Source organism: Elephantulus edwardii, unplaced genomic scaffold, assembly GCF_000299155.1.
Source record: "Elephantulus edwardii isolate Elephantulus edwardi_28Jun2011 unplaced genomic scaffold, EleEdw1.0 scaffold00022, whole genome shotgun sequence".
Classification (NCBI taxonomy): Eukaryota; Metazoa; Chordata; class Mammalia; order Macroscelidea; family Macroscelididae; genus Elephantulus; species Elephantulus edwardii.
In genome coordinates this window covers 25995520-26006626 of record NW_006399772.1, presented here as the reverse complement: position 1 = coordinate 26006626, position 11107 = coordinate 25995520, and the positions used below count along the sequence as shown (strand labels likewise).

The 11107-nt window shown below is 41.1% G+C and overlaps 1 protein-coding gene across 1 annotated transcript in view; it reads right to left on the bottom strand.

Moving 5' to 3' along the window:
* Window positions 1-11107, bottom strand: part of CPED1 (cadherin-like and PC-esterase domain containing 1) — a 354996-nt gene that overhangs the window by 189215 nt on the left and 154674 nt on the right. The gene's annotated exons all lie outside the window — the stretch shown is intronic.

Sequence of the window (11107 nt, the reverse complement as noted above, 5' to 3'; positions counted from 1 at the left end):
ATCCTGTTTCGGCTTTCTGCAGGTAGCAGTCCAGTTTTCCCAGTACCATTTGTTGAAGAGGTTGTCATTTCCCCATTTGATAGGTTTTATTTCCTTGTTGAATATCAGTTGACCATAGATAGCTAGATCTATTTCTAGGTTCTCAGTTCTGTTTCACTGATCTAGGTGTCCATCATTGTATCAGCACCATGCTGTTTGGGTTACTATCGTCGTGTAGTAGGTTTTGAGGTCAGGGAGTGCTATAGTGGTGGTTTTGAAAATGTATTTCTTTTGTGTGTGTGTGAGAGAAGGTTTAAAAGTAATACTGTCTTTTCACTTAAGCATTACAGCTATTTCAATACAGCTTTTACAATAATTAAATTTATTAATGTAATTAACTTATTACAATGTTTAATCTGAAGGAATGAGGTTCAAATCTGCACCTGCTCTGTGGGAGAAGGTTGGACAATCTCCTCCCATGAGATTTATTGACTGAGATCCCACCGGAGCATCAGCTACGGGTCAGTTCTGATGTACACAACAACAACCACCAAACTCTTACTAAATGTTGCCTTTCTCATCCTCTAACTTACCTAGTCAGTAATTCTCACTCCCCTCTCTCTCCCTTGTCATCCCTGTTAACACTTCAAGATCGATTCCATCTGAGTGTTAAACTTTCCTTAGCCTTTTATATCAGTGAGTTTAATAATTGCCTTTTTGTGCTTGACTTATGTCACTCAGCATAATTTGTTCTAGATCCATCTATGTTGTGAAGTATGTAATGAATACTCCATTATTATACAGCACCACAGTTTCTTTAGCCATTCTCCTTTCACTGATGGTCACTTGAGTTGTTTTCAACTCTTTCAGTTTTTAATTTTGTTTTGTTTTTATCTCAGAATCAAACAAACAAAAACCTGAGATATATAAGAAGATGTATGTTAAACACACTGATTTTTCCATATATACTGCAAGAATTATTTTCTGTATCAGGCTCTGAGAAAGACAACCATCAGCTTCAATGTGATCAAGTAGAGAAGATGTCTGAGAAGATGCTACCCCCTTTTCTCTTGGTGTTCCCTTCTCCTTATTTAAATACTCTTCTGTCTTTAATGCCACAGTCCTTTCTGTTGGACCTGATGAAATTTGCCATCATGTGAAAATCTCCTTTTCATTAGTGGAATATTTAACAACAAAAAGGCTATATACGTTTCCCGGGCAAGTGTGTGTTTACCTCATTGCAGTGTAGGTTACATATTCTCCTCTCCAGAAGTGGAATCTATTTCTCCACCTTTTGAATCTTGACTTGGCCATGCGATGTTCTTTGTCCAGTGCGACATTGGCAAATATAATTCAAGCTGTTTCCATTTCTCAGGGTTGCCATAAAAATACACAAACAATATGGTGGCTTAAAACAATAGACATTTATCTTCTCCATTGTGAAAGCAGAAATAGGCAGGCTGGACTCTCTCAAAAAGGTCGTGGAGGACAAGCTTCATCCCCCACAGCTTCTGGTGATTCATTTTCACATGGAAATCTCTACCAAATCTCTCTCTGCTTTTCTCCTCTATTTTTCTCTGGCTATCAGGCTTGCTCAGATAATCTAAGATAACATCATTTTAGACTGTCCACTTAATAACATCTACAAAGACACATTTTTCCAAACAAAATCATATTCACAAGTTCTAGGACTTAGAATTTGACATATCTTTTGGAGAGTCGTCATTCAACCCACAACCCAAGCAAAAGCGTGACCTTGAACGTAGCTCTTTCTCCACTGGGGACCCTGCCACTGTAACCATGTGAAAGATCCTAGGTTACCTTGCAGGATGAGCTCTGCAAGTTCAAGTGAACCCTGTGCACTTTGAGTATTTGAGATACACATACCAGAGCATTTTTTTTTTGACCTGCAGCTCCAGTACCAAAGACAATGTGTATTTACCTATCCCTCCTTCAGAGTAAAGATGCACTGGATATTTATTATTCATCCGGAAAGGATGCCATCATTATCCCACTCATATTTTTTGAACCACAATTCTTTTCACTTTAACAGTAATTCCTTAAAAGCCTGAAAATGAAATATAATCCTGTAGCATAATGCTTCTCATTGATGACTCCTGAATTTAGAGTAGTGACTTCAATTTCTGTGATTTGAATACATATTCTTCATGGAGACATGGGTGATCAAAAAAACAAATAGGAAAAAAATGAAATAGGAACATTTTTCACACTTTTCAAATAGATCTGGAACATTACTTCCAGCATAAACCAACACATCACTTGAGAGTAGTTATTTGTTGTTGTTGTTGTGTTTAACTAGTGGAAGAGTCTATGGTATGTGGAAGACTAGACCTCAGGTGTGGAGAAGCTGGTTTAAAAGGAAAGACACACTGAATATGTTGTTGAGAGTTGCTGGCAAATTAGCTCTGACTCGTACTTTACGAGACAAGATATTTTTCCTAGTGTTTGATCTTTCCTGATAATGTGACCAAAATACATAAGATGAAGTCTCACTATCCTTGTCTCTGAGAAACCCCCAAGTTTTCTCTCTTATAATAGCAGCCAAGAAATCAAAAGATGTATTACATTGGGAAAATCTTCTGTCAAGGACCTTTCCAAAGTGCTAAAGAGTAATGATGTCAGTTTAAAGACTAAGGTGTGCAGGATCTAAGTCATGGTCTTTTTAGTTACTCCCTACACTTCTGAAAGTTGGACAGTAAGGGTGGTAGAAGAAGAATTAATGCCTTTGCACCGTGGTGTTGGAGAAGAGCACTGCTGAGTAGATCACGGACTGCTAAAAGAACAAGCAAATATGTCTCAGAATAAGTGCAACCAGTGTGCTCCCGAGGCAATGATGGTGAAACCCCTTACATACTGCAGGCATTAACATGACACCAGCAGGCATTAACAAGAGAGACCAGTCCTTGGAAAAGGACACCATGCTGGAAAAGGTCAAGTGTCTGAGAAGGAAAGGAAGACTTTCAGAAAAGATGAGTTGACACAATAAGTTTTAGCACATCTGAGACTGTGGTGGAGGTGGAGAGGATAGGGTAAGGTGCAGATCCATTGTTTATAAGGTCACTAGGAGTCACAGTCAATTCGATGGCACCTAAAAAGAACAACTCATCCAGATGTTGCATTCTTCTCCATATCATCTGGCTTCTTGGATTATGGTTGCTTGTAAGGTCATTGCTATCAGATCAGAACTATTCTCTCAATGACCCTTCATTGATATCCAAGGTTGTACATCACAAGGGGGGAGGCAGGGAGTGTCCGTTTTCCTCTTAAAGAGCAGATGGTGCAGTGAAACCTCCGGAGAGTGACAGAAACTTTGGATCAGCAACACAACCTCCTATGAAAGACACTGTCAGATCTCCTTTATGGGCACAAGTAAGTCTACAGAGAGGAAGACCCCCCCCCTCCCACGTGCAGATTGGAAAGATCCGTTTCATAGAGCATTTATCAATTGGTTTCACTGGGTTGTTGTTTGAGCTGAGATACAAATTTCTATGAGACAAAAGTGATAGAACGAGGTGGATGTTTCCGATCACTGAGGTGCAATTGACAAAAGCCATGACACGGAGCTTTAAGAAGAATTTGACATCTGGATTGGTAGTAGACTCATCAATAACCTGCATTATGCTGATGACAGATCTTACTTGTTGAAACTGAAGAGGAACTGAAGTGCTTGCTGCAGAAGGTCAAGGCAATAGAGTCTTCAATATGGGTTGAAGCTTAACATAGAGAAGACAAAGATTCTCATCACTGGGCCAACTGGGCCATGATAGATGCAGAAGAGATTGAGGTTTTTAGCAATTACAGTTTGCTCTGCTCCACAATCAACACTCTTGGCACCAGCAGTCAGGAAATCAAAAGACAAACAACATTGGGTAAATCTACTGTCATGGATCTCTCCGTTGTGCTGAAAAGCAACAATGTCAGTCTAGAGACAAAGGTGTGCCTAATCCAGGCCATGGTCTTTGCAAGCTTGTTATTCTTCAGAGCTGGAAAATGATTAAGGATGACAGAAGAAGAATTGATGCCTTTGAGTTGTGCTTGAGTAGAGTCTTGAACATACCATGGACTGCTAAGAAAACAAATAAGTCTGTCTTAGAGAGGGTGAAATTAAGGCTCTCCTTGGAGGCTAGAATCTTGAAGGTTCATCTCACATTATTTGGTCACGTGACCAGGAGAGACAGATCCTTGGAGAAGGACATCACACTCAAAATGTGGAAGGACAGCACAGGAGAGGAAGACTTGGGATGAGATGGATTGATACAGTAACTGGGGCAATGGGGGTTGGTGTGTCAGAATTAGTGAGACTGGCTCAAGACAGGGAGGGGTTCAGAGCTGCTGGACATAGGGGTCTCTATAGGTCTCAGGAAACACAATGGCACAAAAAAAACCCCCAACATACTATATTGGTGGATCTCATGGTAGGCCTTTGTATTTAAAATTCAGTTGTTATTATATTTTGGAAGAATAGTCTTCTAAGTGGCACAGCACTCTTCTGTCAATACACTGTATAAGATAACCTGAGATTGCTGTGATGCTGAACCTTGTGCCATTGGGGTGTCAAACAGCATAACAATAGCCCATAGTGGACAGCGTTTGGTGAATCTCCCATTTTAAGACAGATTTGGATGCAGAAGTGAGATCCACTTTCTAAACAGCATGCCTGTGGAAACTCTATGAACTTTGAGAAATGACGATCGTGATCGTTATAGAAAGGCTTCAGGTCCTTTGTTCATATAGTGGTTATGAGTCGTGCCCTACTCTATGGCAATCAACAACAGTAACTACATCAACCATTCATCACGTCATTCATATATCTCCTTAACAATGTAGCATTTCCTCCACCTGAATGAATGGTCCCACTACAATATTTACATAAGTACAATTCAGTCAAAGAGAAAGGTCACTGCTTTGCCGTCTACGCATTTTCTCACGTTAGTTATGCAATACCTACAATCGACCACTTGAGGGCAATGCAGTAATTTATTTGGTTCATCTCAACTGTAGGTATCACAGATGATGAAAGATTTCCACTTCTTCCAAATCTGAAACCACATTTTAATATATGAGGATGGTGGGAGTGGAGGAAGACTGTATTTCATTTTAAACTTACAATGCATAAATCACATAAAGACAAATGTAAGTCACACATGCTCTTGAAAGAAGCTAAAAGTCTGTCTGCTTTTAGCAGACAAATCAGTTTTTACCTACTTGGCACATGTGAGGATATTTTATAATTAGAATTTGTCACAGCCATTGAAATGGGGAATAAAGGAAATTGCAAATAGAAATGCTACCACTGACAAACAGGTAAGAAGCTTCAAAATGTACCGCTGAAAAATTACTTTGTTTCTACAGGAATGTAAAAATGTAAATATCATGTGTCTTCTTCACTAGGTATATATCCTGGAATAAATTTAAGTTTTAAAGTAATTAGTTTTTGGAGATACATCCTGCCATTGTATTAGCTGTAGTGCCTCTGCTTTCACACACCACTTTGCTAAAAGGTTCTTTTTATTACTAATTATTCTTTGCAGCAACTCAATGAGCAGAGTTTCTCATTGCAAGCCATTTCATCACCCTCTACTTGTCAAGTGCAAGGTATTATTAGGCACAAGGTTTTTTCAATTCTTTTTTTTTTTTTTAATCAAGTGTCAGGCCATCTTCTTTAAGGATTTCATACAAAGCCAGGCAAGTAAACAGTTCTTGCCTTCTGCCCTCTTGATTGTTTTCTGGCTTTGTTAGATTTTTTTTTCTTTCAGTATATTTTTCTGTCCTCAGAAGATATTCAACATTATCACTGGGACCTTCTATTATTGAGAGCTCAGTTGATACTTATCAATGTCTAGAATAAAAATTTAGAAAATGAAATTCAATAACTCTAGTTATTTGAATAGAAGGGAGTTTTTGTTTTGTCTTAATTATTGTTGTTGTGTACCATTAGTTTGGAACCAACTCAAAGCTGGCCCTCCGAAAGATCTTCAGAGGCAATAATTTGCATAGGAGGAGATTACCCGTCTTTCTCCCATGAAAACGGTGGATTCGAACTACTTGCTGTAGGGTTGGCAATACAAATTCTTAACACTAGACCACCAGAACTCCCTTTGCCTTAATAATGGGGTGTATTGCCTAAAGAAGGGAGCTTTGGTGGCCTAGTGGGTAAGGAGTTAGGCTGCCAACTCATTGAGAGATGGTTTTAATCCAGCAGTTGCTCTGCTGGAAGATGGGAAATCTTCTCCCATGCAATTTACAACCCCTGAAAAGCCACTAGAGGGTCAGCTATTAGTCACTCCTTCTCCAGGGCAGTAAGGGTTTTGTTACCTAAAGAGTCTTTGCAAATCTTTCCTACATGGAAGGTGGTGAAGGAAGGTATTAAAGCTCCTTTATCTTTCATCGTTTGTCTCACGAATCGTAATCATCTAATAAAACAAGAAGCTCCAAAATGAAGAACATTTTCCTCCATGGTTCCTTATGATGCTTTGCAACATGGCTTATGTTAATCCTCTTTCTTCATGCTTATTTTCACTCTTAGACAACTCTTTCTTTTTCAAAACCTCTCAGCGCTACTCCTCTGCTGGGCTAAGACAGAGGGAGAAGGGCCTTGTCTGCTTAATCTGTGAGAGCTGGCGTGAGCCCAGGCACTGGCTCCCCGGCTTCCGGATGAGAAGTAACACTAGTTCTTTCCCCGTCCTCACTTGGGTCTCTTCTCATGCCTGTATGCACATCTGTAAGATGGTTCCAGAAAGAGGCAGAGCTTGAACAGGGCAGGTGAGGGGTCAAGAAAAGGAATGGAGGTGTTTATATTCTAATAACTTACATTCTGAGGGTGCAGTCATTAAATGTTTGGCTGCTGACCCAAAGGTTAATGCAAAACCACCAGCCAATGTGCAGGACAAGTAAGGTGTGGCTGTCTGTTCCTGTAAAGATTTACAACCTTGGAAATCCTATGGGACCACACTCCTGTGCCCTGCTGGGTCACCACGAGTTGGAATAGAAACAACAGCAACATGTTTCAGCTTTTTAGTTTCACAGGAAATAATAATCAGTAAATTCATTCATTAAAGATTCACTTCGACCTTGTCACTATATATATATTGTATATGTTTGTATGTATAGTATATATTATTTGGCTCCACTATCAACACTTTGGGCACCAGCAGTCAGGAAATCAAAATCAAAATCAAAAGATGAATTGCACTGGGAAAATCTGCTGTCAGGGACTTCTCCACAGTACTGAGAAGCAACAATGTCAGTCTGGAGACTAAGGTGAGTCTTATACAACCCATGGCCTTGACAGTTACTTGCTATGCATCAAAGAGCTGGACAATGACTAAGGATGATAGAAGAAGAATTGATGCCTTTGAGCTGTGGTGCTGAAGAGTTTTAAACATACCATGGACCGCCAAGAATACAAATGGGTCTGTCTTGGAGAGGGAGGTTGAAACCAAATTTCTCCATGGAGGCTAGAATTTTGAAGATCCATCTCACATACTTTGGGCACGTGACCAGGAGGTGCTGGTCCCTGGAGAAGGACATCATGCTCAGAAGGATGGACGGACTGTTCAGGAGAGGAAGACGCTGGATGAGATGGATTGATGCAGTAACTGTGGCAATGGGGATAGGTGTGTAAGAGTCAATGAGACTGGCTCAGGACAGGGCAGGCTTCAGAGGTATTGTGCAGAAGGTCACAGGTTACTCGACGGCACATAACAACAACATATACTACATATTACGGAGGGACAGCATAAGAGAGGAAGACACTGCAGAAGAAGGATTGACACAGTAACTAGGTAGGGGTCTTGGAGACAGTGAGATTGGTTCCAGATAGGACAAGGTTTAGGGCTATTATGCATATGGCCATTATGCATTGCATAGCAACGTAATGGTACATAACAACATATAAACCTACCAGTCAACTCCATAATAGATTCAGTATTGAGTTGTTTTTGGTTACATGTTTATATATTTAAATACAGCTGTTTATCTCTAATTCCTATTTAAATTAAAGTCATATTTAAGATGGCACATTTTTTGTCCCCCACTTCAGCCCAAGCAAAAGCAGGTGAGGCAATATATCAACGCTTTTCCTGCAAACTCTCGGGAGCAGGACATTCGCATTCGTCCTCCAGCTGACAGAAATCTCCCGGACCTAGCAAAGGGCCAGATGCTCGGTGAAAAGTCTTTTACAAGGTCTGTGCCACAGCTTGCAGTTTTCCACGTCAAATGAAGATCAGGCGAATTCTCACCGAGGATGAAAAACCATCTGCACCTTTAAACCTGCTTCCAAAGACATTACTCATTTTTTATCCTAAGAAGATATGACCTATCTCCCTCGACATTATCAAAGGCACTGCAGCAATTACTGACAGCAAATGAGGCTAACCTCATCCCCACAAATGCATCCCCTTTCCAAAGCTGAGTAAAAGGTAAGTGCAGCCTTTACAAAAACAAGTCGATTCCACCACTACTGCGGAATCAGTTTCTACCCATGGCCACCCCCAATTGCATTTCCAATGCTATGAATCCTAACAGGAGCAGACTGCCCGTCTCTCTCCCATGGAGTGGCCGGTGGATTTGAACTGCTTACCTTCTGGTTGGGAGCTCTGGTAGCTTAATGGTGAGGAGTTGCACTACCAGCCCAAAGGTATTTGGTTCAAATCCACCAGCTGCTCCATGGGAGAAAGATGAGCAGTCTCCTCCCTTGCTATTTACAGCCTCTGACAACCAGCCGGAGGGTCAGCTCTGAATTAGTTCTGACTCGACAGTAAACAACAGAAGCAGCAGCTTCGGGTCATCCACCCAACATTAGGCCACCGGCTCTGTACTCTCCACAAAAGAACCTTGTAAATAACCTTACTCCCCCTATCTGTATGCTTCACCCCTTCCTCTCTGTTCATATGCTGGTCATCTCCGAGAGAGTACACTTGACCTTGAAGGTGGAATGGCCCCTTGAAGGTCTATGTGGTACACGTGCAAAGCTGATGACCAAGGGCCCCAGAATGGGCAGAGGGTCACTACAACTTGGGTTTTCACGGGAGATGCCTCCCACAGACACTGACTTAAGGCTTCCAGGGCCTGAGTTTGTGCTTCTGACCAAAGTGTCCTTTCCCATGACCTCCGAGAACAAACTCCATCTGCTGTGTTGTCTGGAAAACCACTGAAAGATCGCAGCAAAGCATAGTGCCTGACTTGGAGCACTGAAAGAAACAGGCACTTCCTTGACAGAGTTTAAAAGGGCCCCATCATTTTCTTCTGTCAGAGAAGCATTTATAGAGAGCTGATTACACGCAAGAGATCATCTTTGTATAGCTTTTTATTACAGAATATAAATAAATATTTTCAAACACAAGAGGGCCGATCAAGCAATAAATAAATAAGTTTAGGTTACATCTTGGCTGAAAAAAAAAAGACTTTTTGATGGGTCTTCCTGCTAACGGTTGCAAATGACTCCTCGAGTACATTCCTGCCAAAGCATCAGCGAAAGTCACAAGAATCCCTAGACATCATAAAAGAGTTACAGATATTAGAGATCCTGATTTGTTGGATAATCTCTTATCTCGTGGTTTACAAAATGATATCATATGTGGTGGTTTGGGTTTTATGCTTTAAGAATAAAACTTAAATTTGTGACATTTCTGATAATCTTGCTATCCATTCAACTGAAAGTTAGGACAAGAACGGTAGAAGAAGAGGTTGCTATTGACTTCATAGGTGTATCAACAAACTTCATTGCTACACAGCTAATTTTGACTCACTTCTTTTGAGGTGGGTTTGAACCACCAACCAGTCAGATAACTGCCAAGAGCTGAACCATGGCATCACCAGGGCATCGCCTTATTAAACTGTAAGCCTTTTGTTGTTGTTATGTTCCATTGAGTCACCTGCAACTGACAGCGACACTATATACAACAGCCCTAAACCCTGCTCTATCTTGTGCCAGTCTTTTTGTTTCTGACACACCTACCCCCATTACCCTAGTCACTGAATCAGTCCATCTCATTGAAGGTCTTCCTCTCCTTTGCTGTCCTTCCACCCTCCCAAGCATGACATCCCTCTCCAAGGACTAGTTTCTCTTTGCAACATGTCCAAAGAATGTCAGATGAAGTTTCAGAATCCTTACCTCCAAGGAGCAGCCCAGTTTCACCTTCTCCAGGACAAACCTGTTCATTCTCTTAGCAGTATATTCATTGTCTTAGCAGTCCATAGTATATTCAACACTTTTCTCCAACACCACAGCTCAAAGGCATTAATTCTCCTTCTATTATTCCTAGTAATTGTCCAGCTCTCTGATGCATAGCAAGTAATTGCAAAGACTATGGCCTATGTCAGGGCACCTTACTCTCCGGATTGACATTATTGCTCTTCAGTGCTATCTCTGACAGCAGAATTTCCCAACACAATACGTTTTTTCATTTCCTTGCTTCTGGTGTCAAGAGTGTTGATTGTGGAGCCAAGCAAACTAAAGCTGTTTACAATCTCAATCTCTTCACCATCCATCACGATGCTGCCAATTTGTCCAGTGGTAAGAATCTTTGTTTTCTTGATGTTGAGCTTCAGTCTGTATTGAAGGCTGCAGTCTTGACTTTCTGCAGCAAGAACTTCAGGTCCTCATCAGTTTCATCAAGCAGGCTTGTGTCATCTGCATAATACAGATTGTTGATGAGTCTTCCTCCAATCCTGATGCCACATTTCTCATCATTCATAGAGACCAGTCTCCTGGATAATCTGTTCTGCATCTAGAACAGGTATGGGGATAGAACACACCTCTGGTGTATACCCTTCCCAATTCTGAACCATGCAGTGTTCCCTTGCTCAGTTCTGACAACCACCTCCTGGTCTAAGTATAGGTTTCACATAAGCATGATCAAGTGTTCTGGGATTCCCGTCCTTCTCAGAGGTAGCCAGAGTGTATTACGGTCCACACAGTCAAATGCCTTTGCATAGTCAAGGAAACACAGGTAGAAATTCCTCTAAAGGGACTCCCTACTTTCAGCCAAGATCCATCTAACATTAGCTACAATATCCCTAATACCACAACCTCTTCTAAACCCAGCATGCCCTTCTGGCAGTTAACTTTTATGTGTCTCTCTCCCTCTCCCCTCCCCTCCCCTCC